Source organism: Bubalus bubalis, chromosome 19, assembly GCF_019923935.1.
Source record: "Bubalus bubalis isolate 160015118507 breed Murrah chromosome 19, NDDB_SH_1, whole genome shotgun sequence".
Lineage (NCBI taxonomy): Eukaryota > Metazoa > Chordata > Mammalia > Artiodactyla > Bovidae > Bubalus > Bubalus bubalis.
The window spans coordinates 31,423,839-31,451,452 of record NC_059175.1 but is presented as its reverse complement, the minus strand read 5'-3'; the positions used below and the strand labels follow the sequence as shown (position 1 = coordinate 31,451,452).

General features: G+C 42.9%; 1 pseudogene; it reads right to left on the bottom strand.

The window, feature by feature from the left end:
- Positions 1 to 10,047: 10,047 nt before the first annotated feature.
- Positions 10,048 to 14,915, bottom strand: LOC102402903 (annotated as a pseudogene).
- Positions 14,916 to 27,614: the final 12,699 nt, after the last annotated feature.

The following is a 27,614-nucleotide window of genomic DNA, read 5'->3' as shown; positions in this document are numbered from 1 at the left end:
TCCCAACTGATGAGTAACTATATTGATATATTTTGAAGAATGTTTTTACGTTTTACAAATGTAAACACACTACTGCAAATTAATTAAACAAATATTACTTCCCTCCAAAGAACCACATTATATGCATGGGTTAATCAGTTGTCAGTCATTACTACTTTGGACACCTTTCTTTCTTTATTCAAAGGTGTGTGTGTGCATGCTAAATTGTTTCAGTTGTGTCAGACTCTTTGTGACCCAATGGACTATAGGCTCCTCAGTCCATGGAATTTTTCAGACAAGAATACTGGATTGGGTTCCCATTTCCTCCGCCAGGGGATCTTCCTGAACCAGAGATCTAATTGGAGTCTTTTGTGGCTCCTGCATTGGTAGGTGGATTCTCTACCACTGAGCCACCTGGGAAGCCCCATAACACAGGCTAGTTGCTGCTAACCTCTGTGGGGGAAGTAGCTGTCATTTGTGTTCAAACAACTTTCTGGGAAGTTTCCTCACCACCAGAGCCTAATAGCATCATGCTGAGCCTTCAAAGAGGACAGTGTTGTTGTCCTTCCCTTAAGCCTGGACCAGCAGAGCTTTCTACCTTGAATATCCTTATTAGATTTCCCCAAGTCCGTTGCTTCCCAGGTGACTCAGTGGTAAAGAATCTATCTGGGACACCAGAGACTTTGGTTCAATCTCTGGGTTGAGAAGATCTCATTAAGAAGGAAGTGGCAACCCACTGCAGTATCCTTGCCTGGGAAAAACCTGGTGGGCTACAGTCCATGGGGTTTCAAAAAGTCAGACTAGATGTAGTAACAACAAGAACAAAGTCAATTGCTCTAATGAACCCCTTTAACTTCCCACTCTTGGCTGCCTTGACCAGAGCTTCCAACTCCCTGTGTCTTGTGTTGTCCATATTTTCCATCCTCTTTATTTCCTTATTTCTCATTTTTGGTTTTAATTCTCTTCCCTCTTTTCTCTATCTCCTTTCTCACTTTTATTCCTACTTTTTTTTTTTTTTTTTCCCCACCTCAGCTCATGCACAACACTGGCTTTAGTGGGGATCATCTTAAACATTAGAGTTTGCTTTCGTGGCAGAGAATCAACTACCATAGGGAAGAAGATTCAGCTGTGTCCTCATGGTCTCTTGTCTATGCTCTTCCCTTAAAATTCAGCTCTGCCAAAGCAGGAGCAGGTTCTACCAGTCGCTGTGCAGTACCCATCACAGCTCCTTGCTCACGGCAGGTTGTAGAAACACGCTTGTTTAAAACGCTTTGAATTAAACTGACTTTGTTAAGTTGAAGATAAATGACTGATCAAGGACATCTAGGCTTGGATGCACTGACATGTTTGCCAAGACAATGTCTGAAACATCTGAGGAAGGATATAAGGAGATGCAATTTCACTATACATCTGACACTAGAAGGGAAAAGCAAACCACTACGATTAAACAGAGAAGGAGACAACATTTTGAGTTTGCTATTGATTGATGTTTTGTTTAATAGCCATGATTATAGCACTAAGAATGATGATGAAAATAACAATAACTGTAATGGAGCAACTTATTATTTTGCCTGGGACTATGTAATTACGTGACCTTTGTTAATGAATTTAATCAAAAAATTTGCCTTTAAAATGTTAAACTTCAGCTACCATCCAGGTAAGAATATGAAGACAAGAGAGGTTAGACAACTGGCTGAGTATCTTCTACGGAAGACTCTGCATCTAAATCTGTAGATCTTGACCCTGACACTTCTACTTGTTGGCTGAAAGTCTGAAGCAGTTTTAAGTTAGAATTGAAGACCAAAGGGAAAGTCTGACCAGCAGTGTGGTTTCATGCAAAGATGGCCACATTTTGATCATCTTGGTAAAATCTAATGATACTCTGTTTCTAGGCAAAAGGCCCTGAGAATCAATGGATATAGTAACCTAAAAGAAACAAGCACTTTGGATACTTTTCATAAGAGAAGCCTCCCAAATAGCTTTTCTTGACAGAGCCCCTGTACCTCTATTTCGTTTAAACAAACAACAAAAGTTTTAATCCTCTCAAATCAACAAAATCAACTTAAATTCTAATAACTCCATCCAAGATGACTGAATTTACCCTTAATCTTCTCAGATCCCACCTTCTGAAGCAATTTGCAACCACCCACCCTAATAGCCTCTGGTTGGACGCCTAAGAGCCCAGAACACTATAAATTCGCAAGGAAGGGGTCCCTGAAGACTTGTTTTCTCACCCGCTTAAGCGATGGAGCACTTTCCCCGCTGTGTGCGCGAGGCCTGGGATTCCGCGCAGGAGCCCCAGGAACCAGAGGTGCGGCAGCTCCTGCGCTCAGTGAACCCTAAGGAATGGCAGCTCCCTTGCTATCCTAGGCTGGGCGAACTCTCTCCGGACGAGGAGGACTTCAATCCGGAAGAACCTTCTCCTCCCTGCAGGCTTCTGCGCCCATATTGCCCAAAACACGGACCCCGAGCACAGAGCCCCTGCAGGCCGCGCGGCGAGTCTCCGGCTCCGAACACCACATCCGCTCCCGGCCAGGAGTCACCGACGCCCTCAGGACGGGAGGACGCCGCGCTCCCAGAAAGTTTCCCTGGGTGGATTTTGCCACTTGAGGAACCCAGTGTCTGAAACCCAAGACCTCTGACGCCGGACACCCTTCCGGAGCATCGCCCTCTTCCTGATCTGGAGAGACACCAACAGACGCCCCACGCACTGGACAGAAAAAGACTCTAGGTTGTCTCTCCGGCCGCCTTTGCCCCCAGGACCCCTCCTCTCCGCTGAGACCCTTCATTGGAGGATTCTCTGCGACAGATGCTATTACAAGAAAACCTCTCCGTTTAGCAATCGTGGAAGAATTCATCATAGGCATTTGGGAATTTTTCTGTTACTTAATAAATTGTATCTTTATTACTTACTTAACCATTACTTACTTGATGGTTAAAGTAAATCTCTTACTTAACCAAATTCCAACGTCTTTCTCTCTGCTGCTTTGGCTTTTGGGGGAGGACCGGGCGCGCGGGCGGGGTGGCCGGTGCTGTTCTCCCGCGGGACCCTCGGTCCCCTGATTTGCTGAACTGGGGGTGGGAGGTCGTGGGATATCTTGGGTACACCGGGCGGCCAGGGGGCCAACACAGCTGTTGTCAAACAGGGTCAAACTTGCCAGGATCCAGGAGATCGCGCAAAGCGTTGCCAGCAGCCCTGAGAACTCCGCTTCGTCCTGGACACGCTCCTGCTCGCTCGACCGGCTCTTTCCCTTCCAGTCCATCTGCGGGGCGTCCAGTCATCTGCATGTGGCTCCCCGGCGCCCAGCGCAGGTCGCCGCTCCAAACGCATCCAGAAGCCTGGACCCCAGCCGCGCAGAGCTCCTGTCTCCCTCGGACACTTTTCTAGGGCGCGTCCCTTCTTTCTCTGAGCCGCACCAACCCGATTTCCAGCTCGCACGTCCGAGCTGACCTGGAACCAGGGTGCTGGGGCAGCGGACAAGAGAAAACTCGAGACTGGCTTCGTGAGGAGGGATTTCTGCGGACAGATTTTGGAGCGGTTGGCTCCCTTTACATCCTAACTTCAACCCGGCGACTTGCCAAGCCTCCTGACTTCTCATTACCAATCGCAGCAGAACTCTTGTTTCCACCAAACCTGGGGTTGAAATGGGGGAGCTTAGAGAACAATGCAGGCCAAGTTTAAGACCTTGTTTAGTTGCTAAATCATGTCCGACTATGCTACTGTGGCCCGCCAGGCTCCTCTGTCCATGGAATTCTCCAGGCAAGAATACTGTAGTGGGTTGCCATTTTCTTCTCCAGGGAATCTCTGAGTCAGAAATCAAGCTTGCACCTCTCACATTGGCAGGCAGGTTCTTTACTATTGAACCAACACGGAAGCTCATGTAAGAGTATAATAAACATTAATAGAGTCATTCTGAGATTTTCTCAACTGCTGTGATTCTCCCGAGGGCAAATCTGTCACTGGGATTAAACTGGCAGGAGCCTGAAAGTGAGGGCTCCCTCCCCGGGGAGCTGTTTCCTATGATTCTTTCCACTCACCTTTCTAGTTTCTGGTATCACACCCACAAGCCACCTGTTTTCTCTTTCCCTGCCAGGATTCCACGGATCTCCTGTGCCCAGTGCATGCTGTGGCTCGACCAGTGTGTAACCCTGATCTGTACCAAGGAATTGCAGAAGTATTCTTTTCACCCCTATTGGAACACAGGATGGTATTTTACTTTTTCAGATTCAATCAAAAATTATCCAGTGAGGCTTGAGCCTGTAAAACATACAGCACATAACCAGAGGACGTAAGGATGGGGCTGTGTGTTGCAGTCACTGCTGTGCCTCTATTAATGTATTTTCATCTTCTACTTTGTCCTTTATTTCTTCAAAAGTGTATGTGAGAAATGAAATCAATAAGAACTGGAAATAAAGAAATTACTTTTACATTTCATCTTCATTTTTCAGTAGGAATTTCAAATTCTTAGATAAATAAATGAAACAGCCCTTGAATTCATGGAAAGACAGGGTTCTTTATAAGCCCATTTGTCAAGAAGCACTAGCAGGATTTGGAATATACAGTTCTAGAGTTCTTTTAGCAATTTGAAAATCCAAAATTTTATGCAACTTAACCTTTTGTGTGTAAATTTTGGTTCAAAGCTCTGTGGAAAGCAAAATATGGCAGAGAGTGATGTGAAGCCATAGGGCCCAAAGTAGCAGGAGTGTTTGTAGGAATGACTGCTTCCTGGGCTGTCTTAGACCTTGCAGATAGGGTTGCACTCTATCAGGTAAGCTCTTATTATCCCTTTATAAGCTTCTTACATTTTAAATTATGATATACATCTAGACCCCAGTATTTTATTAAGTATATTATAATATCTTTAAAATTAAATAGGAAGCTGAGTGCAGCTGTGTTGTGCTAGGGAGCAGAGATATATCTGTCCAGGTGTGAACAGTGTGTGGACATTTGCATTGTAAGAAGGGAAGGTGCCTGGGTGGCTATAACACACAGAGGAATGAGGTTTCCCAATGGGGAGTCCCATTACCCAGGCAGAGACCTACTGAGCAGCCCTCTAGCTGACATTCCTCGCCCTCCAAGCCGTGAAAATCACCATACTGGTTCCTTTCAACTTCCCTAGATGGAAGTTGCTAAGAAGGGAGATGATGTATTAACGGATCTTCAGTTTACACACTCCAGATTACTCTGTTATATTTAAAGCCAATTCTACTGCTCTCTAGTGTCTTGGAAAAGATTTTTGAATTATCACAACATTTTTTCCTTCTGTTTATGTTTATTACTGCAGAAAAAAACAATGTCACAACCTAGAAACTAAACAGCTTAGCTGATATATGGGGTCATATTATCTTACAGAGTGAAGAAGAAAATGTGAACACACCTTCAAATACCATCACTAGTTAGTTCTTCCTTATCAATCTCTTGGCTTGAGAGATCTATGGTCAATCGGATAATTGATTAGGTCAGCAAAGTCAGTAATTCAACTATTCAATCAAATCTAACACAAAATTTAAATCTTTCATCATAATTGTCTATTAGGTATGATTTTATGCTAGTAGGTCCTCTCAGAAAGAAGACTCTGAGATTGTTGAAGGTCCAGATATATCTCACTAGGACCATAGAAAGCCTGCATTTGCCTTCCCTCTGTCCATGACTGTATTCACCTTTTTCTAGGCTGAGTTTGGGAAGTGGATGTCCTCTCTTGATGGTGAGGTTTTCCTTCCTCTAGCATTTCCATGACACTATTGAGATCTAAGTTGAAAGGACACCCTAATGTCTCTAATCATGCTATTTTGACTCTTCAAGGTAAGCATAGCACCCTTCTAGTTACCTTCTTTCAATTCACTTATAAAGCATTCTTGATAGCACTTATATGAAATGAGTTTTATTTGCTTATTTATTGGCATGTTTCCTGCCTGTTCCTTCCATGGAAGTCGAGCACTGTATGACAGATCATGTCTGCTGGTTGATGGCTTTAGCTTCAGGATCACGTACACACGCAGTACAATACTGATGCTTAGTAAGGCTTTTCGAATCAAAGAGTGAACATAGAAAAAAAAAAAATTCTCCTGCCACACACTGAACAGAGGAAGGGCAGATGTCACTGAAAAGGAGAAAATTACCTTTCCTGGGAGGATTTATTTCTTTGTTTTGTCTTGCTGCTTCTTAGAACCGCTGGTAAACATCTGGTGAGCATCAAATGCCAGGATCCCTAATCAATCAGATCGGACCAAAGCCACTCAACTTAGTTTTGTCATTCAGAAGAGGATATTAATTTGCTTCTTCCCCTGGACTTGGCATCTTGAAGGAATGTGTACCGAGGGTTGACACCTATGTCTATTTCTCAGCATCTTGTTTCTGACATCTTAGAGGTCCTAGGCTAGAGGACTTCTGCTTCTTGTTCCTCATTCTTGGCCCAGACATGCTGTTTCATGGTACAGCAGAGTGAAGTTTTGGCACTTCACCTGTCTTGCTGTGAGGGCTGTGTTGTCTGCAAGCAAGAGCAGAAATCTGGCTACTGCCCTCCCTTCACTGAGTAGAATCCTGGGTCTGGACAACCTTCAGGGGCTGAGCAGAGGCTCAGGGGGGTGTTCTACTTCTGGGAGGGTGGGAACTACTGAGCAGGAGAGAAATAATGAAGACTCAGAGGCTTTCTCTGTGTCCTGAGTACTTTGGAAGCTCCCACAAAACCCCACTTGGGTTCCAGCCTGGTCCCACTGCAGCCCCAGAGAAGCCACATGCTGCAGATCAAGTGGCTGAATGGGATTCAGAAAAGCCAGGATACCCCAGGGTAAGTGGTCACAGGGTGTCCCCAGGGGAAGGACCTGGAATTCGGCCCTCTCATAGCCTACATGGGTGGTCCTCTCGCTGCTTTCCTCTGCAGCTTGGTGAGAATCTCCGCCTTGAGTCCAAGCCCTGTTGTTACAGTCACTGCACTGTGTTCCAGGTTATCTTCTCAACCACCCATCCAAATCAATTCCACAGGCAGAGATTAAGAAGTTACATATTAATCATTGGGCACAATTGGAATTAATATAAGAAGAATGACCTAAGTACAGCTACAAATAAGTTTCTTAAGAAAGCATGGGTTCCCAGAAGTTGTTGTTCAGTTCCTCAGTTGTGTCAGACTCTTTAGGACCCCATGGACTGCAGCTCACCAGGCTTCCCTGTCCATCACCATCTCCCCAGAGCTTGCTCAAACTCATGTCCATTGAGTTGGTAATGCCATCCACCCATCTCATCCTCTGTCACCCCCTTTTCCTCCCGCTTTCAATCTTTCCCAGCATCAGGGACTTTTCTAATGAGTCGGCCCTTTGCATCACGTGGCCAAAGTATTGGAGTTTCAGCTTAAGCATTAGTCCTTTCAATGAATATTCAGGGTTGATTCCTTTTAGGATTGACTGATTTGGTCTCCTTGCAGTGCAAGGGACTCTCAAGAGTCTTCTCCAACACCACAGTTCAAAAGCAGAAGAGAGATTTCTAACTGAAAAGCCTGTCAGTAATTCAGGAAAGGAACTATAAAGAAGGAATGCTCTGCCCAAAGAGATCTCCAGGCTTATCCCAGAGCAAGGCAAGGGACCCAGAGGAGAAGTCCAGCCAAGTAGAATGAGGCTTCCGCTGGGGTGACTCAGGCCCCAGTCCAGGGCAGGAGTTGAGGGGGTGCTGTGGGCCAGACAGGAGGCTGCTATTCCCTCCCTTGCCGGGTTCCACCGGATTTCAAGTCTCAGTTTTCCGCAGCCTCGAAGTGTGTGGATTGGGGTGGGGGGCGTCTGGGCCCCTGGAGGGGGCCTCCGCAGCTGCTGGCATCTGCTGGCATCTGCTGGCTGTTCAGACCCTCCTGGGCCCGGCGCTGTGTAGCTTGGGCCTCTTCTGGACGGGACTGTCGCTCCATCCCGGACTAGCAGCCGGCTCCTGGCCTTGCGGGTCTCGCCAACGTTTCTGGCCGGTCTCGACGCGGGGACCGTCCGCGTGTCCGGGGCAAGCGTGGCGCGGCAGCCCACAGGCGCAGTAGTGCGCGTCCCCGCAGAACTCGGGGCTTAGGCAGGAGGGGCGGCTCAGCGCGGGGAAGTTATCCAGAGCCCAGGCCCAGGCCTGTTCTCGGTTCAGGCCCGGAGGCAAGGCGGGCTCGGGATGTGCCCTCCTCCAACACTGCGCTTCCATGGCTTCGGCCTCCTCACCAGGCCGAGAGTGCAATGGGTCTAGCACAGGGGCGAATGATTCTGCTGGGTGCGGAGTGTGCCTTTTATAGTGCCTGCCTGACCTGGTTTTGGGAAACGCGGGTGTTGATAGGTGGGATCCACACTCATTTGCCTTGCAAATTACCTCGGGGTCCCTGGGGACTGAGGAGATAACTACATCTTTCTGGGAGGGGCCTGGAAGCTCTGAGTGGTTTATGGTGATTGGATTAAAGGAGGGGAAGGGGAGAAGATGGTGGGTCCCTGGCAGTTTCCATTCACTGGAAGAAGCCTCTTTGCTTGGGAGGCACAACTGGTCAAATCACACTTCAGGTTCTCTTCTTTGAGCAGATGAGAGAGGATGGCCTGGTGTTAGAGACGAGGCTCAGCCAGGTTCCCCCTTTGCAAAACCCACAGCTGGTTCATGCTGGAGCTGGGCTGAGATTCCAGGTCCTCTTGCTTTCACATCAGAAAGGCAAAAGAGGAACGGAGTGATCATGTAGGGGTGGGGAAAAGGAGAGTCCCATGCCTACTTAGAATTGTAATAGTCCTATTTTTTTCTACAGTAGATGATCTGAATCAAAAGAAGACTTCATATATACTATGGTTTTCATACCTAATTCACAAATGCATAGAGTTAATGCCATATTTTCAAGACTTTTTTCTTTCATTCTTTTTTGTTATTTGCAGAACTCTTATCCCTTCTTATGAAATTATGTTCATTCTATTATTCCAGGCTCCTCTTTCTCTCTGCTCTCCCTACTTCTACTGCAATTCTTCCTATTAAAGAACTATTTTATTTTCTACATGTGGTTTTGTATCAGACTTGTAATATATGACATAGTTTTGTGTACGCATATCTTCAATTCATGTAAGGTTATCAGTTTAAAGCATCTACTTCTGCTTCATTGACCACGAAAGCCTTTGACTTTGGATCATAACACACTCTGGAAAATTCTTAGAGATGGGCCTACTAGACCACCTTACCTGTCTCCTGAGAAACCTGTATGCAGGTCAAGAAGAAACAGAACCAGACGGGGAACAACAGACTGGTTTAAAATTGGGAAAGGAGTATGTCAAGGCTATATGTTGTCACCCTTATATTTAACTTGTATACAGAGTACGTCATGCAAAATGCCAGGCTGGATGAAGCTCAAGGTGGAATCAAGCTTGCCTGGGAGAAATATCAATAACCTCAGATAATGCAGATGACACCATCCTAATAGCAAAAAGCAAAGAGAAACTAAAGAGCCTCTTGATGGAGGTGAAAGAGGAGAGTGAAAAAGCTGGCTTAAAACTCAACATTCAAAAAACTAAGATCATGGCATCTAGTCCCAACACTTCATGGCAAATAGATGGGGAAACAATGGAAACAGTGACAGACTTTATTTTCTGGGGCTCCAAAAGCACTGCAGATGGTGACTGCAGCCATGAAATAAAAAGACACTTGCTCTTTGGAAGAAAAGCTATGACAAACCTAGACAATATATTAAAAAGCAGATACATCACTTTGTTGACAAAAGTCCGTTTAGTCAAAGCTATGGTTCTTCCAGTTATCCTATGGAATGTAAAGACCCTGACACCAGAGGGCCTCACTTTGTATTTAGAGTGGGCTCCTTTTCTGTTCATTTACACCCCTGTGCTGCTATATTGGAGAAGGCAATGGTACCCTACTCCAGTACTCTTGCCTGGAAAATCCCATGGATGGAGGAGCCTGGTAGGCTGCAGTTCATGGGGTCACTAAGAGTCGGATACGACTGAGAGACTTCACTTTCACTTTCATGCATTGGAGAAGGAAATGGCAGCCCACTCCAGTATTCTTGCCTGGAGAGTCCCAGGGACAGGGGAGCCTGGTGGGCTGCCGTCTATGGGGTCGCACAGAGTCAGACACGACTGAAATGACTTAGCAGCAGCAGCAGCTGCTATATTCTCCAAAATTATCTCCTCCCAATGCATTCATACCGCATTAAAACTTAGGATACAGCTTTTCCACTTTGAGAAATCTTCTTAAAGATACGCTCACATAGTATTTCCACTATATATAGGCACTTTCTCTTGGGTCAACACAGGCACCCCTCCACTTTATCACATCAGGACTTCCATTACATTCTGTGACTTTTCACATCTTTGCCCTCTCATTCAAAAGGGACAGAAGACCACATCACAAACTTGTGCAACAATCCTGTTGCCCCACTGGTAAGTAACAAATTCTTTAACTTCTGTCATCTTCAGTGTTGATATATATTTATGTCCTTAAGCTCATCTTCCCTCCCTCTTCCTCAAAAGGGCAGGGGTAAAGAATCAATGTTCTAACTTGATGATGAACACAGTGATTTCTGAAATACGTTCAGAGAATGAAGGAAACAGGCTGGGTCTCTTCTACATCTCTAGAATGTGAATTTACCTCTGAATAAAGAGGCAGAATCTGAAATCTGATTCCTGAGGGAAGGCAAACAAAGGATGGCATGACTCCCCCTCCCAGGGGGTTGAAGGTAAGAAGTGTGTCTAGAGAATTCTTCCTCCCATGCCACATCTTCATAGTTTGGTGGTGTCTCTGGCTGATCTGGCAGAGTCAGTGTCAGCCAGCTCATATGAACCGCCTGGATATTCTGGAGTTCCTAATGGAATCATGCTAATCACTAACAGCAGCTCAAGCATCAACTTGTTTTAGCACCAGGAATGTGAACAGGCACAGCTAAAGAGTAGTCCCCTTTATGCTGCAGCAGTTCAGGATGGTTGGCATCACTGGTGGGATCCTAAGGATCTTCCCTTTCCAGCTGTTGGTGCTCCTGGGGGCGATGTGGTTCCCAGTCACATTGGCCACCTCCAGCCTCACAGTCTTTGTTTTCCTGTTGGCCAGGTATGTCTGCAACTGGAAAACAGCCACTTTGGGATCAATCAGACGAGAGCAACAATTCTCCATTTCTGTGTAGATTGGAATAGATTCTCCATTGCAGGATCCCTTTCCTTCAGTCTTGGCACTCAGTGAAATTGGACCAGAGGTGAAAAACGAACAGGGAGTGGGGGGTGGGAGAATAGGAAGGAGGCTCAAGAGGGAGGGGCTATAGGCATATATATAGCTGGTTCATGCTGTTGTACAGTAGAAACTAACACAACACTGTAAAGCAATTATACTCCAATTAAAAATAAATAAAATGGAAAAAATTAATTAATTAAAAAACCCAAGAGCCAACTATTTTCTCTTGAGCTTTCAATACAGGGGTTCTCACACAGTACTGAATAGTTGCATATTTCCCAATGAATGAGGCTACCAAAGGTTCAGATGGAAGCTGAAAGCTAAATGGAAATGCATGTTTTCCAAGCTGTAGTAACCTGATGCCTTCTCCGACTCAGACGCACAGTCAGGTACTCCACCTGTAGGCAGCGAGGACTCTGGGTTTCCAGGCACAGCATGCACCCTGGCTCTGCAGCATCCAGCTTCCAGCCCCCAGCCGCACACTGAGGCCCTCGCAGCCACTGTGTGGTGCCCTGGGGGGAGACCCCACAAGTTATGTGTTATCCCCTAATAAATTACTTTATGTTTACACGATTGAGCTATCCCATTTCTATTCCTAAAAACCATAAAAAGAAATACAACAGCGGCACCAGTCAACATTATATTTACTTATTACAATCTGTTTAACAATCATAGTGGAATAAATCTAGATTTCCTTAATGTGTAAATATTCAAATTTTTCTTTTTGTTTTCAGGATATTTTGAAAATGTTTGTTTTATATTTATTAGTTTTTTTTTTTTTTTTTTAATGCTTATTTGTTTGCTTTCCTGGGGTCTTAGTTGCCAGACACAGGATCTTCGTTGTGTGTGTGGCCTGAGTAGTTGCCCCAAAGCAGGGATGGAATCCACGTCTACTGCATTGCAAGGCGAATTCTTAACCAGTGGATCACCAAGGAAGTCCCTATATCAGGGTTTTTAGATGAGATCATAAGGATCAAAGATGAAAATTGTCTCTCAACACCTTATCTTGAAATTTTACATCTTTCCTTTCTCACACATCTTTCCACTACAAATTAAATAAACCATTCTAATAAAGATATTTAAATGTCTTTCGTTTGCCTTAATATTTTAAACACAGGGATCCTGGGGCAGGAGCAAGGAGCTGCTCAGACCCCTGGTAGGCTCTGAAGTAGCCCAGAGATTGGGGCATCCGGAGTGCGATATGATGAGGGGCTGAGCCTAGTGGTGGAGTGAATGTGGACAGTTGAAAAGACCCTGCAACTAAAAACCAAAGTGCAGTTCCTTAGCTAGACCAAGAAGGAAAATCATCAGAGAGACAGAGACTTCATGACTAATCTCCTTTCCTCATTTACTCACACCCCTTCCCTGAAAAGGGAAGAAGGAGAAGAAAAGGGAAGAAGGGGAACAGGAGATAGTGCAAGAGGAAGAAAATCAAAAAGTAGTGTTTGATTCTCAGAAAATTCTAGCAGCTTCAGATCATGGAATTCCCGGCCCGCGCCCCCCCCCACCCCCGCCCCCCGCCCAGGTCTCAGGTCAACCCTTCCCTCTTCCCTCTTCTACCTGCCAATGCAGGAAACTCAGGTTCAATCCCTGGGTGGGGAAGATCCCCTGGAGGAGGAAATGGCAACCCAATCCAATACTCTTGTCTGGAAATCCAGACAAGAAGAGGAAGGCTGGCTACAGTCCATAGGATTGCGGACTTTACTTAGTGACTAAACAACATTTATGCCATATCCCTCAAATGCTACAAGGGTCTTGGTTTTAGGCTTAGAAAATATGATGATGGTGCAGAGGCTCAGAGCTATCAGAGCAGGAGAATGCAGGGGAGAAAAGTAAGTTGGAAGAAAGAAAAAGGGAGAGGAAAGGAAACCCAAAAAAGGATCCTTTTTTGGGTTAAAAAATCCTGTAGACTTTAGAGAGTAACCAAACTACGAGGCACACTTTTGTCCACTAGAGTCACCGCCTCTAAAACTGACAGCCAACAAAATTCATTTGCAAAAGTCAAGTAAAACAAAAACAATTTTTGTTTTCCCACAAATTTCCCACACAGTTTAGACTTGGGTTCCTGCCAGAAGATCCACTCTGTCCACCTTCTATGTCGTGTTCGTTTCACATCCATGCAAGTAGGGAGATGGTACTGATTAGGAAAGGGCTCAGATCCGGCACCTCAGTTGAGGGATCCCATCTCAGCCCACCCTCCCGGTGCCGGGCCTGACCCTTCCTCTTGCCTGACTCAATTATTTGGAGAGGGTTGGGGGGAGTAGAAGGGGTGTGACGGATTTCAGTAGTCCAGCCAATTTCAGCCTTTGTTAACCTGCAGGCTGGATGTTTGGGGCTCCCTCCTTCCGGAAGAAAAGCAGAGGGGCCTTTGCCACTCACTCACCACTAGGGGGCAGCGGCAAGCCAGGCTCTACTGTAGTTGAGGCGTCAATACTGTGATTTGCCCCTACTGCTGCTGCCTCTCCGAAGTCGCTTCAGTCGTGGCCAACTCTGTGTGACCCCATAGACGGCAGCCCATTAGGCTGCCCTGTCCCTGGGATTCTCCAGGCAAGAATTCTGGAGTGGGTTGCCATTTCCTTCTCCAATGCATGAAAGTGAAAAGGGAAAGTGAAGTTGTTCAGTCGTGTCGGACTCTTAGCGACCCCATGGACCGCAGCCTACCACCCTTGACACAAGCCCAAACGCTGTGGTTCAGGGGCGAACCTAGAACTTGCAATGGCCTAAAGCTACAGGCTCAATCCTGAGAGGATTAACCAGTTAACCAAATTCAGCCACCAGGGAAGTGGAGTCGCTTTCTCAAAAAGTGAAAGTGAAAACATTTTGTCCTCCCCCCACATTTATTGATATATAATGAACATATATTTTGTAAGTTAAGGTATACAATGTGTTGATTTAATATACTTATATACTGTGAAATAATTGCTATGGGAACATTAGTTAATACCTGCATCACATCGCATAATTACCATTTCTTTTCCTCTGAGAGCATTTAAAATCTACTCTCTGGCACCTCTTAAGCTCACAATGTGCCCTTTGACCTCTCTTCTTCTCCCCCACATCCCAGCCCTGGCAACTATCATTCTACTCTCTGTTTCTATGAGTTCAGCTTTTCTAGATCCCTCATGTAAGTGAGGCCATATAGTATTTGTCTTTCTCTGACATTTCACTTAGCATTATGCCCTGAAGGTCTACCCATGTTGTTGCAAATGGCAGGATTTCTTTCTTTCTCACGCCTGAGTAGTATTCCACTGAGTATATATACGTGGAGTTAGTGGTAAAGAATCTGTCTGCCAATGCAAGAGATGTAAGACACATGGGTTTGATCCCTCGGTTAGAAAGATCCCAACCCAGGAGGGCATGCAACCCACTCCAGTATTTTTGCCTAGAGAATCCCATGGACAGAGGAGCCTGGCAGGATATGGTCCACAGGGTCACAAAGAGTTGGCCATGACTGAAGCAACTTAGCACAGGCATGCATGTACCGTGTCTTCTTTGTCCATTCATCTGTTGACTGACACGAGGGTTGTTTCCATATCTCATCTATTATGAATAATGCTGCAATGAACATGGGAGTGCAGATATCTCATCAGGATCCTGATTTTGTTTCCTTTGGATATACATACCCAGAAAGGGGATGAGTGGATCATATAGTCCTTCCATTTTTAGCTTTTTGAGGAACCTCCATACTACTTTCCCTAGTGACTGCAACAAGTTACTTTCCTATCAGCAGTGCACGTCCACCTCCTCACAAACGCTTGTTACCGCTTCTCTTTTTGGTGACAGCCATTCCAACAGGGGTAAAGTTCTATCCCATTGCGGTTGGGTTTACAGTTCCCTTGCGATTAGTGATGTTGGTATCTTTTCTTGTACCTGTTGGTCGTTTGTACGTCTTCTTTAGGAAAGAATATTTGTTCAGTTCCTCTATTTCTTAATTAGATTTTGTTGCTATTATGTAATGAGTTCTTTATGTATTTCGATATGAGTCCTTTTATAGGATATACAATTTGCAAATATTTTCTCACATTCTATAGGTTACCTTTCCATTTGGGTGACTGTTTCCTTTGTAATACAGAAGCATTATTTTTTATATAACCCCACTTACTAACTTTTACTTTTGTTGCTTGGGTTTTTTGTGTCATATGCCAAATCATCATTGGCAAGACCAGTGTTAAGGAGATGTCCCCTATGATTCCTCGACAAGTTTTAAGGTTTCAGGTTTTCTGTTTAAGTCTTTTTGAAACAATTTATTTGTTTTTGGCTGTACTGGGTCTTCGTTGCTGCACGTGGGCTTTTTCCAGCAGCGGCGAGTGAGGGCTACTCTTCATTTCTACCGTTTACTGCTCCATTCTTATTTCAGCCGCTTCTCGTGCGGCACATCACAGGCTCTAGGCACACGGACCTCCGGAGTTGCAGCACATGAGCTCGGTAGTTGTGGCGCGTGGCCTTAGTTGTCCCACAGCATAGGGGATCCTCCAGGACCAGGAATCAAGTGACGTTTTGAGAGCGGTATAAGATAAGAACCCAATTTCACTTTTCTGAATATGGTTATCTATTTTTCCTAACATCATTTATTGAAGAGACCATCCTTTCCCTGCTAAGTATTTTTGGATCTCTTGTCATAAATTAGCTGACTGTGCATGTCTGAGTTTATTTCTGGGCTGTCAATTCTGTTCCACTGGTCTTCTTTTATGCCAATACCATATTGCTCTGATTACAGAATCTTTGTAGTACAATGTGATGACACCAGCTTTGTTCTTCTCTTTCAGGATTGCTTTGCTATTTGGGTCTTTTATGATTCCATACAAATTTTAGGATTTTTAGGACTTTTTTTCTACTTCTCTGAAAAAGGTCAATGAGGTTTTGTTAGGGGTTGCTCTTAATACATAGAAGGCTTTGTGTAGATGAACATTTTAACTATATCAATTCTTCTGATCCATGAACACTGGCTATTCTTCCATTTATTTGTGTCTTCTTTGATTTTTTTTTATCAGTATTTTATAGTTTTCTATATACAGATCTTTTACAACCATAGTTAAATTTATTCCTAAATATTTTATTGTTTTTGGTGCTATGGTTAATGGGATTATTTCCTTTATTTCTATTTCAGGTCATTTGTTTTTAGTGTATAAAAACATGACTGATTTCAGTATGTTGATTTTTTAATCCTGCAACTTTACTGAATTTGTAGATTAGTTCTAACAATTTTTTGGTGGAGCCTTTAGGATTGTATGTATAAGATCATACCATCTGCAGACAAAGAAAGTTTACTTCAACTTTCCTATTTGGATATTTATTGCTGTTTTTGTTTTGTTTCTTTGTTTTGCCTGATTTCTGTGGCTAGGACTCCTAGCACTATATTTATGAGTGGTGAAAGTTGGCATCTTGTTTTGTTCCTAATCTTACAGAGAAAGCTTCCAAACTTCCACCATTGAATATGATATTAGCATGGCTTGTCATATATGACCTTTATTATGTTGATGTATTTTCCTTCTATGGGCTTCCCAGATGGTGCTAGTGGCAAAGAATTCACCTACTAATGCAGGAGATATAAGAGTTCGATCCCTGAATTGAGAAGATCCTCTGGAGGAGGGCACAGCAATCTACTCCAGTATTCTTGCCTGGAGAATCCCATGGACGGAGGAGCTTGGTGGGCTATAGTTCACAGGTATGCAAAGAGTCGGACATGACCGAAGCAACTTAGAATACACGCATTTCCTTCTATACTAAATTATCTGAGAGTTTTTGTCATAAAAAGATTTTGGGCTTTGTCAAATTATTATATGAACCTATTAAATTATTTAATAATTTTTATCTTATCTTCTATTAATGTGGTGTGTCACATGTTTTGAGTTGTGTATCTTGAAACATCCTTATACCCCAGGGATAAAACCTGTTTGATCATGGTGTAGGATCCTTTTCATGTACTGCTGAATTCAGTTTGTTAGAATTTTGTTGAGAATTTTTGCACTTGAATTCCTCAGAGACATTGGCCTGTAGTTTTCTTTTTTCACAGTGTCCTTATCTTGCTTTGGTATCAGGGTAAAACTGACTTCATAAAATGATTCTATGAGTGTTCCCTTCTCTTCATTTTGGGGGGGAAGAGTTATATAGGATTTGTGTTAATCATTCTTTAAATGATTGGTAGAATTCACCAGCAAAACCATCTGGTCCTTGGTTTTTCTTTTTAGGCAGATCTTGGATTACTGGTTTAATCTTCTTACTCATTATCAGCCTGTTCAGATTTTCTATTTTTTCATGATTCATTCTTGGTAGGTTGTATGTTTCTAGGAATTTTCCAATTCTTCTAGGATATCCAGTTTGTTGGTGTTCATAGTAATTTCCTATGATTCTTTGTATTTCTGAGGTATCAGTTGTAATGTCTCCTCTTTAATTTCTGACTTTTTATTTCTTTTCTCTCTTTTTTTCTTAGTCTAGTTAAAAGTTTGTCAATTTTCTCTATCTTTAATAAAAACAGTTCCTAGTTTCTGTGATCTTTTCTATTTTCTATTGTTTTTCTGGTCTCTATGTCATTCTTTCTGCTCTGTTCTTTATTTCCTTTTGTTGCTAACTTTGGGATTCATTTGTTCTTCTTTTTCTAGCTCCTTAAGTTGTAAAGTTAGATTGCTTATTTGGGATCTTTCTTTTTTCTTACTGAAGGCATTTATCACTATAAACTTTCCTCTTTGAACTGCTTCTGCTGTACCCCATTTGTTTTGGCATGTTGTTTTTCCATTTTGGTTTGTTTTAAGATATTTTTACTTCTCTTTCAATTTCTTCTTTGATCATTGGCTCTTCTGTAGTATGTTGCTTAATTTCCACATATTTATTATTTTTCCAGTTGGCATACTGTTATTCATTTCTAGTTTTATACTATTGTGATAATGAAGTACTTGTCAATCTTCTTAAATTTGTTAACACTTGTTAACACTTGTTCTATGACCTGTGATATGAGTTGTCCTGGAAAATGTCCCAGATAGAAGAATGTGTTGGTTGGTGGCTTCTCTATATGTCTGTGAGCCTCACTTAGGGTAAAGTATAGTTCAAGTTTAATGTCTCTTTGCTGATTTTCTCTCTGGAGGATCCCTGCATTGTTGAAAGTGGGATATTGAAGTCTTCTACTATTACTGAATTGCTGTCCATTACTCCCTTCCGATCTGTTAGTATTTGAATAATATGTTTAGGTAGGTATGTGTTGATTGTTATATTTTCTTGATGAATTGATACTTTTACAGTTACATAACCATTTTTGTCTCTAGTCATTACTTTTGGCTTAAATGGTCTATTTTGTCTGATACAAGTATAGCTCATCTTGCTCTCTTTTGGTTTCCATTTGTATCAAATATATTTCTCCATTCTTCATTTTGAGCTTATATGTGTTATTTAATCTGAAGTGAGCCTGTTATAAGCAGCATATAGTTGGTTCTTTTTTTTTTCCCATCCAGCCACTATGACTTTTGACTGGAGAATTTAATCTATTTACAAATAGAGGATTATTAATAGGTAAGAACTTATTAATGCAATCTTATTCATTGTTTTATGGCTCTTTTGAAGTTCCCTCATTCCTTTCTTCCTCTCTTGTTACCTTCCTTTGTGGACTGGTGATTTTTTTTGTACTTGTATGCTTTGATTTGCTTCTCTTTATCTTTTGTGAATCTACCGTAGGTTTTTGCTTTGTGGCTACCAAGAGGCTTAACATAAAACATCTTATAGACAGAACAGTCTTTTATGATTATAGCCACATAACTACTATTATTGCATACATAAACTACCCATTTACCACCCTTTTAATGTTTTTAACAATTTACCTCTTTTTATACTGTGTATTCATACACATTATTGTAGCTATAGTTATTTTTTAACACTCTTATCCTTTAAACTTTATTAGAGTTAAGTGGTTAACACACCACCAAATTCCAGTGTGAGAGCATTCTGAATTTGACTAGATACTAACTTTACCCAGTGTGTTGTGTGCTCTCAGGTTTTCATGCTCCTCCTAGATTTTTCATGTTCTTTGAAGTTACATCATTGACTTCTCATTTGAAACAGCAATCACCTCCACCAGGCTTTACTTTGTGAAGATAAATGTCTTCCGTCAGCCCCTCTAGAGATTCGGAGGCTCTCTCAGCCAGGCTATGGACACACCTACTCCACTCTTCTTGTTCCCTCTGTGGTTGAATTCTCCAGTTTATATACCTTCTCTGGCTTCTTAAGAGATCGGAATATCAGACCACCTGACCTGCCTCCTAAGAAATCTGTATGCAGGTCAAGAAGCAACAGTTAGAATCAGATATGGAACAATGGACTGGTTCCAAATTGGGAAAGGAGTACATCAAGGCTGTATATTGTTACCCTGCATATTTAACTTGTATGCAGAGTACATCATGCAAAATGCCAGGCTGGATGAAGCACAGGTTGGAATCAAGATTGCTGGGAGAAATATCAATAACCTCAGATATGCAGATGACTCACTATCTTTATGGCAGAAAGTGAAGAAGAGCTAAAGGGCCTCTTGATGAAAGTGAAAGAGGAGACTGAAAAAGTTGGCTTAAAACTCAACATTCAGGAAACTAAGATCATGGCATCTGGTCCCATCACTTAATGGCAAGTAGATGGGGAAACAATGGAAACAGTGACAGACTTTATTTTGGGGGGGCTCCAAAATCACTGCAGATAGTGACTGCAGCCATGAAATTAAAAGACACTCCTTGCAAGAAAAGCTATGACCAACCTAGACAGCATATTAAAAAGCAGAGACATTACTTTGCCAACAAACATCCGTCTTGTCAAAGCTATGGTTTTTCCAGTAGTCATGTATGGATGTGAGAGTCGGACCATAAAGAAAGCTGAGCGCCGAAGAATTGATGCTTTTGAACTGTGGTGTTGGAGAAGACTCTTGGACTGCAAGGAGATCCAATCAGTCTATCCTAAAGGAGATCAGTCCTGAATAGTCTTTGAAAGGACTGATGCTGAAGCTGAAACTGCAATATTTTGGCCACTTGATGCGAAGAACTGACTAATTGGAAAAGACCCTGATGATGGGAAAGATTGAAGGCAGAAGGAGAAGGGGACGACGGAGGTTAAGATGGTTGGTTGACATCACCGACTCAATGGATTTGAATTTGAGCAAGCTCCTGGAGTTAGTGATGGACAGGAAAGCCTGGCGTGCTGCAGTCAATGGGGTCGCAAAGAGTCGGACACGACTGAGTGTCCGAAATGAACTGAACTGGATTCTGCAATGAACCTGGCTTAGGGCTGACTGCCTCTCTTTCCCAAAGGTGGCGCTCAAGCTCAAGTTTAGACACACACGGGCACGCCAAGTTGGGCAGGCGTTCCGCGCATGCTCACTTGTCATCTGCCAAAGCGCCTTCCTTCTGCTACAGCGGGAGAGGGCGTTTTCGTCAGTATCTCAGAGCTGGAGAAGCAGTATTCACTCACAGGCTCTCATTCCCTCAAAAAAGAGCGTAGACCAAGACGACCTCTCTTGGCCTTACTGTGCTACTTTGGGGTATGGGAGATGCAAGTAAAGTCAAGCTGTATTCGTACCCCCTTTGAAACATCTAAACTCATATATGTGTACACACACACACACACATATTTTCCCCATCCAGTAACATGCTGGAACTTCACTGGAAACTTGGACTTCCACAAAAGTCTCTTGTCATCCATTGGTAATTTTCTAAGACAATGCTTTCCAGGGGCTCCTGGGCCGCAACCAAGAGAAGCTGGAGCTAGATCACAGAGCACTGCAGGATCCGTAGCCAGAATCAAGGTCTAAATGCGTATTACCTGATGCACAGTGGGAAAGCCTTCTCCTGAGCCCCTTGGTATATGGTGCTGTATCCCACAGCTCCCACAAAGACACCTTTGTTTGTAAACAGATGCCAAACTAATGATGTTGATGGGGCAGACAAAAACAAGAAACATCTTATTCTACCATGATTGTGATGCCAATTTCTGGAAACTCCTCTGTACCAGTCTTCCTATCAATGTCTGCTGGGAGAAGTGAAAGGAAAGAATAGAAGGCAAGTCTTTGTAAAGTTGAGCATAAAAAGAAAATCAAGAGCTATTTAAGACTTTGTAGGTATGACCACTGCTGACCATTTTAGCCACAGGTGGTCTAAAGGAAGGGATGAATATTATATATAATCCAGAAAGAATAATAAATGGAATTTTGACATATTTATTCTTCATTTTATTTTTTACATTATAAAGATTAATTCAAAAATATTTATTAAGGGCTTCCTGGTAGTTCAGTGGTTAAAAATCTGCCTGCCATTGCAGGGGGACCAAGGGCTTGATCCTTGGTCCAGGAAGATTCCACATGTCTCAGGACAGCTAAGCCCATGTGTCACAACTACTGAGCCCACATGCCTAGGACCTGTGCTCTGCAACAACAGAAGCCACCGCAATGAGAAGCCTAAGCACTGCAATGAAGAGTAGCCCCTGCTTGCCGCAACTAGAGAAAGGCCATGCACAGCAACGAGGACCTAGCATAGCCAAAACTAAATAAATTAATTAAAACTATGTATTACACATCTACTATATACAAAGCACTGTTCTGAGCACTTCAAATACATAAGGGAACAAAAAAATGCATCTGTCTTCATGGAACTTACATTTGATAGTAGCACATACTTGGTGTAAAACATTCAGTTCAGTTCAGTTCAGTCGCTCAGTCGTGTCTGACTCTTCGAGACCCCATGAATCACAGCACGCCAGGCCTCCCTGTCCATCACCAACTCCCGGAGTTCACTCAGACTCACGTTCATCGAGTCAGTGATGCCATCCAGCCACCTCATCCTCTGTCGTCCCCTTCTCCTCTTGCCCCCAATCCCTCCCAGCATCAGAGTCTTTTCCAATGAGTCAACTCTTAGCATGAGGTGGCCAAAGTACTGGAGCCTCAGCTTTAGCATCATTCCTTCCAAAGAAATCCCAGGGCTGATCTCCTTCAGAATGGACTGGTTGGATCTCCTTGCAGTCCAAGGGACTCTCAAGAGTCTTCTCCAAGACCACAGTTCAAAAGCATCAATTCTTCAGCACTCAGCCTTCTTCACAGTCCAACTCTCACATCCATACATGACCACAGGAAATAAACCATAGCCTTGACTAGACAGACCTTTGTTGGCAAAGTAATGTCTCTGCTTTTCAATATGCTATCTAGGTTGGTCATAACTTTCCTTCCAAGGAGTAGGCGTCTTTTAATTTCATGGCTGCAGTCACCATCTGCAGTGATTTTGGAGCCCAGAAAAATAAAGTCTGACACTGTTTCCACTGTTTCCCCATCTATTTGCCATGAAGTGATGGGACGGGATGCCATGATCTTCGTTTTCTGAATGTTGAGCTTTAAGCCAACTTTTTCACTCTCCACTTTCACTTTCATCAAGAGGCTTTTGAGTTCCTCTTCACTTTCTGCCATAAGGGTGGTGTCATCTGCATATCTGAGGTTATTGATATTTCTCCCGGCAATCTTGATTCCAGCTTGTCTTTCTTCCAGTCCAGCGTTTCTCAGGATGTACTCTGCATAGAAGTTAAATAAGCAGGGGGACAATATACAGCCTTGACGTACTCCTTTTCCTATTTGGAACCAGTCTGTTGTTCCATGTCCAGTTCTAACTGTTGCTTCCTGATCTGCATACAGATTTCTCAAGAGGCAGGTCAGGTGGTCTGGTATTCCCATCTCTTTCAGAATTTTCCACAGTTTATTGTGATCCACACAGTCAAAGGCTTTGGCATAGTCAATAAAGCAGAAATAGATGTTTTTCTGGAACTCTCTTGCTTTTTCCATGATCCAGCGGATGTTGGCAATTTGATCTCTGGTTCCTCTGCCTTTTCTAAAACCAGCTTGAACATCTGGAAGTTCACAGTTCACGTATTGCTGAAGCCTGGCTTGGAGAATTTTGAGTATTACTTTACTAGCATGTGAGATGAGTGCAAATGTGCGGTAGTTTGAGCATTCTTTGGCATTGCCTTTCTTTGGGATTGGAATGAAAACTGACCTTTTCCAGTCCTGTGGCCGCTGCTGAGTTTTCCAAATGTGCTGGCATATTGAGTGTAGCACTTTCACAGCATCATCTTTCAGGATTTGGAATAGCTCCACTGGAATTCCATCACCTCCACTAGCTTTGTTCGTAGTGATGCTTTCTAAGGCCCACTTGACTTCACATTCCAGGATGTCTGGCTCTAGGTCAGTGATCACACCATCATGATTATCTGGGTCGTGAAGTTCTTTTTTGTACAGTTCTTCTGTGTATTCTTCCCACCTCTTCTTAATATCTTCTGCTTCTGTTAGGTCCATACCATTTCTGTCCTTTATCGAGCCCATCTTTGCATGAAATGTCCCCTTGGTATCTCTAATTTTCTTGAAGAGATCTCTAGTCTTTCCCATTGTGTTGTTTTCCTCTATTTGTTTGCATTGATCACTGAGGAAGGCTTTCTTATCTCTTTTTGCTATTCTTTGGAACTCTGCATTCAGATGCTTATATCTTTCCTTTTCTCCTTTGCTTTTCGCTTCTCTTCTTTTCACAGCTATTTGTAAGGCCTCCCCAGACAGCCATTTTGCTTTTTTGCATTTCTTTTCCATGGGGATGGTCTTGATCCCTGTCTCCTGTACAATGTCATGAACCTCATTCCATAGTTCATCAGGCACTCTGTCTATCAGATCTAGGCCCTTAAATCTATTTCTCACTTCCACTGTATAATCATCAGATCAGATCAGATTAGTTGCTCAGTCGTGCCTGACTCTTTGCGACCCCATGAATTGCAGCATGCCAGGCCTCCCTGTCCATCACCAACTCCTGAATGGTCTAGTGGTTTTCCCTACTTTCTTCAGTTAAGTCTGAATTTGGTAATAAGGAGTTCATGATCTGAGCCACAGTCAGCTCCTGGTCTTGTTTTTGTTGACTGTATAGAGCTTCTCCATCTTTGGCTACAGAGAACATAATCAATCTGATTTCGGTGTTGACCATCTGGTGATGTCCATGTGTAGAGTCTTCTCTTGTGTTGTTGGAAGAGGGTGTTTGCTATGACCAGTGTGTTCTCTTGGCAGAACTCTATTAGCCTTTGCCCTGCTTCATTCTGTACTCCAAGGCCATTTTTGCCTGTTACTCCAGGTGTTTCTTGACTTTCTACTTTTGCATTCCAGTCCCCTATAATGAAAAGGACATCTTTTTTGGGTGTTAGTTCTAAAAGGTCATGTAGATCTTCATAGAACTGTTAAACTTCAGCTTCTTCAGCATTACTGGTCAGGGGAAGACTTGGATTACTGTGATATTGAATGGTTTGCCTTGGAAATGAACAGAGATCATTCTGTCATTTTTGAGATTGCATCCAAGTACTGCATTTCGGACTCTTTTGTTGACCATGATGGCCACTCCATTTCTTCTGAGGGATTCCTGTCCGCAGTAGTAGATATAATGGTCATCTGAGTTAAATTCACCCATTCCAGTCCATTTCAGTTCGCTGATTCCTAGAATGTCTACATTCACTCTTGCCATCTCTTGTTTGACCACTTCCAATTTGCCTTGATTCATGGACCTGACATTCCAGGTTCCTATGCAATATTGCTCTTTTCAGCATCGGACCTTGCTTCTATCACCAGTCACATCCACAGCTGGGCATTGTTTTTGCTTTGGCTCCATCCCTTCATTCTTTCTGGAGTTATTTCTCCACTGATCTCCAGTAGCATATTGGGCCCCTACTGACCTGGGGAGTTCCTCTTTCAGTATCCTATCATTTTGCCTTTTCATACTGTTCATGGGGTTCTCAAGGCAAGAATACTGAAGTGGTTTGCCATTTCCTTCTCCAGTGGACCACATTCTGTCAGATCTCTCCACCATGACCTGCCCGTCTTGGGTGTAAAACATTAGAAAATACTAAGTCTTGTAAGGAAGAAAAGAAAAAGTGTCTATTACTTTAACAAAAGATAGTGAGTTTTTAACATTTTGATGCATTTTAAGTTCATTTTTTTGCTTTGCCTATTGTTGTTGTTCAGTCGCTAAGTCATGTCCGACTCTTTGTGACCCCATGAACTGCAGCACACTAGGCTTCTCCATCCTCCACTATCTCCCAGACTTTGCTCAGATTCATGTCCTTTGAGCTGGTGATGCTATCTAACAATTTCATCCTCTGTCACTCCCTTCTCCTTTTGCATCCTGGCTTTCCCAGCATCCAGGTCTTTTCCATTGAGTCAGCTCTTAGCATCAGGTGGCCAAAGTATTGGAGTTTCCACTTCAGCATCAGTCCTTCCAATGAATATCCAGGTTGATTTCCTGTAGGATTGACCAGTTTGATCTCCTTGCTGTCCAAGGGACTCTCAAGAGTCTTCTCCAGCACCACAGTTCAAAAGCATCAATTCTACAGCACTCAGCCTTCTCTATGGTCCTACTGTCATATCTGTAAATGACTACTGGAAAAATCATAATTTTGACTATAGGGACATATGTTGGCAAAGTGATGTCTCTGCTTTTTAATATGCTGTCTATGTTTGTCATAGCTTTCCTTCCAAGGAGCAAGTGTCTTTTAATTTCATGGCTGCAATCACCCTCTGCAGGGGTTTTGGAGCCCCAGAAAATAAAATCTGTCACTGCTTCCACTTTTCCCCCTTCTATTTGCATGAAATGATAGGATCAGATGCCACAATCTTAGTTTTTTGAATGTTGAATTTCAAGCCAGTTTTTTCACTTTCCTTTTTCACCCTCAAGAGGCTCTTTAGCCCCTCTTCACTTTCTGCCATTAGAGTGGTATCATCTGCATATCTGAGGTTGTTGATATTTCTCCCTCCATTCTTGATTTCAACTTATGAGTCATTCAGCCCAGCATTTCGCAGCTTTCCTGGTGGTTCAGATGATAAAGAATCTGCCTGCAATGCAGGAGATCTGAGTTCAATCCCTGGGTTGGGAACATCTGCTGGAGAAGAGAATGGCTACCCACTCTAATATTCTTGCCTGAAAAATCACGGACAGAGGAACCTGGTTGGTTACAGTCCATGGTGTCGCAAAGAGTTGGACACAACTAAGGGACAAACACTTTTACTTTCACTCTGCATATAAATTAAACAGAGTGACAATATACAGCCTCGTCAGACTCCTTTCCCAATTTTGAACCAGTCAGTAGTTCCGTGTAAGGAATTGCTTCTTTTTGCCCCACATACAGGTTTTGCAAGAGACAGGTAAAGTAGTCTGTTATTGCCACAGTTTGTTGTGATCCACAGTCAAAGGCTTTAGCGTAGTTAATGAAGCAGAAGTCCATGTTTTTCTGTAATTCCCTTGCTTTCTTTATGATCCAGTGAATGTTTGATCTCTGATCCTCTGTCTTTTCTAAACCCAGCTTGTACATCTGGAAGTTCTCCATTCACATACTACTGAAGCCTAGCATGAAGTATTTTGAGCATTTCCTTACTAGCATGTGAAATGAGTGCAATTGTACAATAGCTTGAACATTCTTTGGCATTGCCCTTCTTTGGGACTGAAAGCTGCTTCCCCATGACAAGGCTGTGATCCATGAAGGGGATGCCTACATTCACACATATATATAGTTTTAAAATTTGGGATTTTATTGTACCCTTTACTTACATAATATTATACAGTTTGTAAAAGGATATGAAACTGTTAATGCCTCTTCATAAAAGTTGCCAAATGGCTTTCTGGGAGTTTTGTTAATCAATGATCTGAGTTGTTAGGGGCTTAATATAAACAGAACTTGGTAATACATTGATTAGATGTATGTGTGTATGAAAGAGAGAGAAAAGTGGGAGAGAAAAGAAAAAGGGATGCTTCTCAGATTTATGACTTGTTCTACTAATGGGCAGATGTGGAGATCAATAAATAAGAATAGAATTCAGTAAAAGGAGTAAATTTCATATGGAAAAAATATGGTTTTGAGGTACCCCATGGGCATCCCAACAGAACCACCAGCCTAGAGCTGAACATTAATGTCTGAGCTGGAGATTTGGGTCTGGATTTTATATTAAGCAAGATGAAGAGTGAGATCACCTAGTTAGAGTGTGTAGAATAAGAGGAAGATAAAAGCTGAGTTTCAGCGAATTTGCACTGTCCCAGAGACTTGGCCTTGGACACTCCAGTCTGGGGGACCCTGGGATGGGTGGGATATTTCTAGGGCAATCTAGAGTTTCCATCTACTCTGACATTCACTTAAGATGGCTCTGGAGTTCCCTGATTGAGTTATCCATTGGGTTTATCCCTAATCAATTGGCTTATGGGGTCAAAATTGAGGTATAGATTTTGTTTACTTCCTCCATTTTCCCTCCACATGCTCATACATTCTTTGAATTTAGCTTAGATTTTTTTCCATCTAAGATTTTTTAATCATGGTAGGAAAGTACAAGGGAAAATTATGCACTAGAAGTCTAGAAATGTTATTGCATTATTGAAAAATTATGTGTAAAATGGAATTTTGGGAGTCCTAACAGTGGAATGTGAAATTCATATTTTGGTACCCAAACTTTTAGAAGTCAAAATGAGTCAGTTTA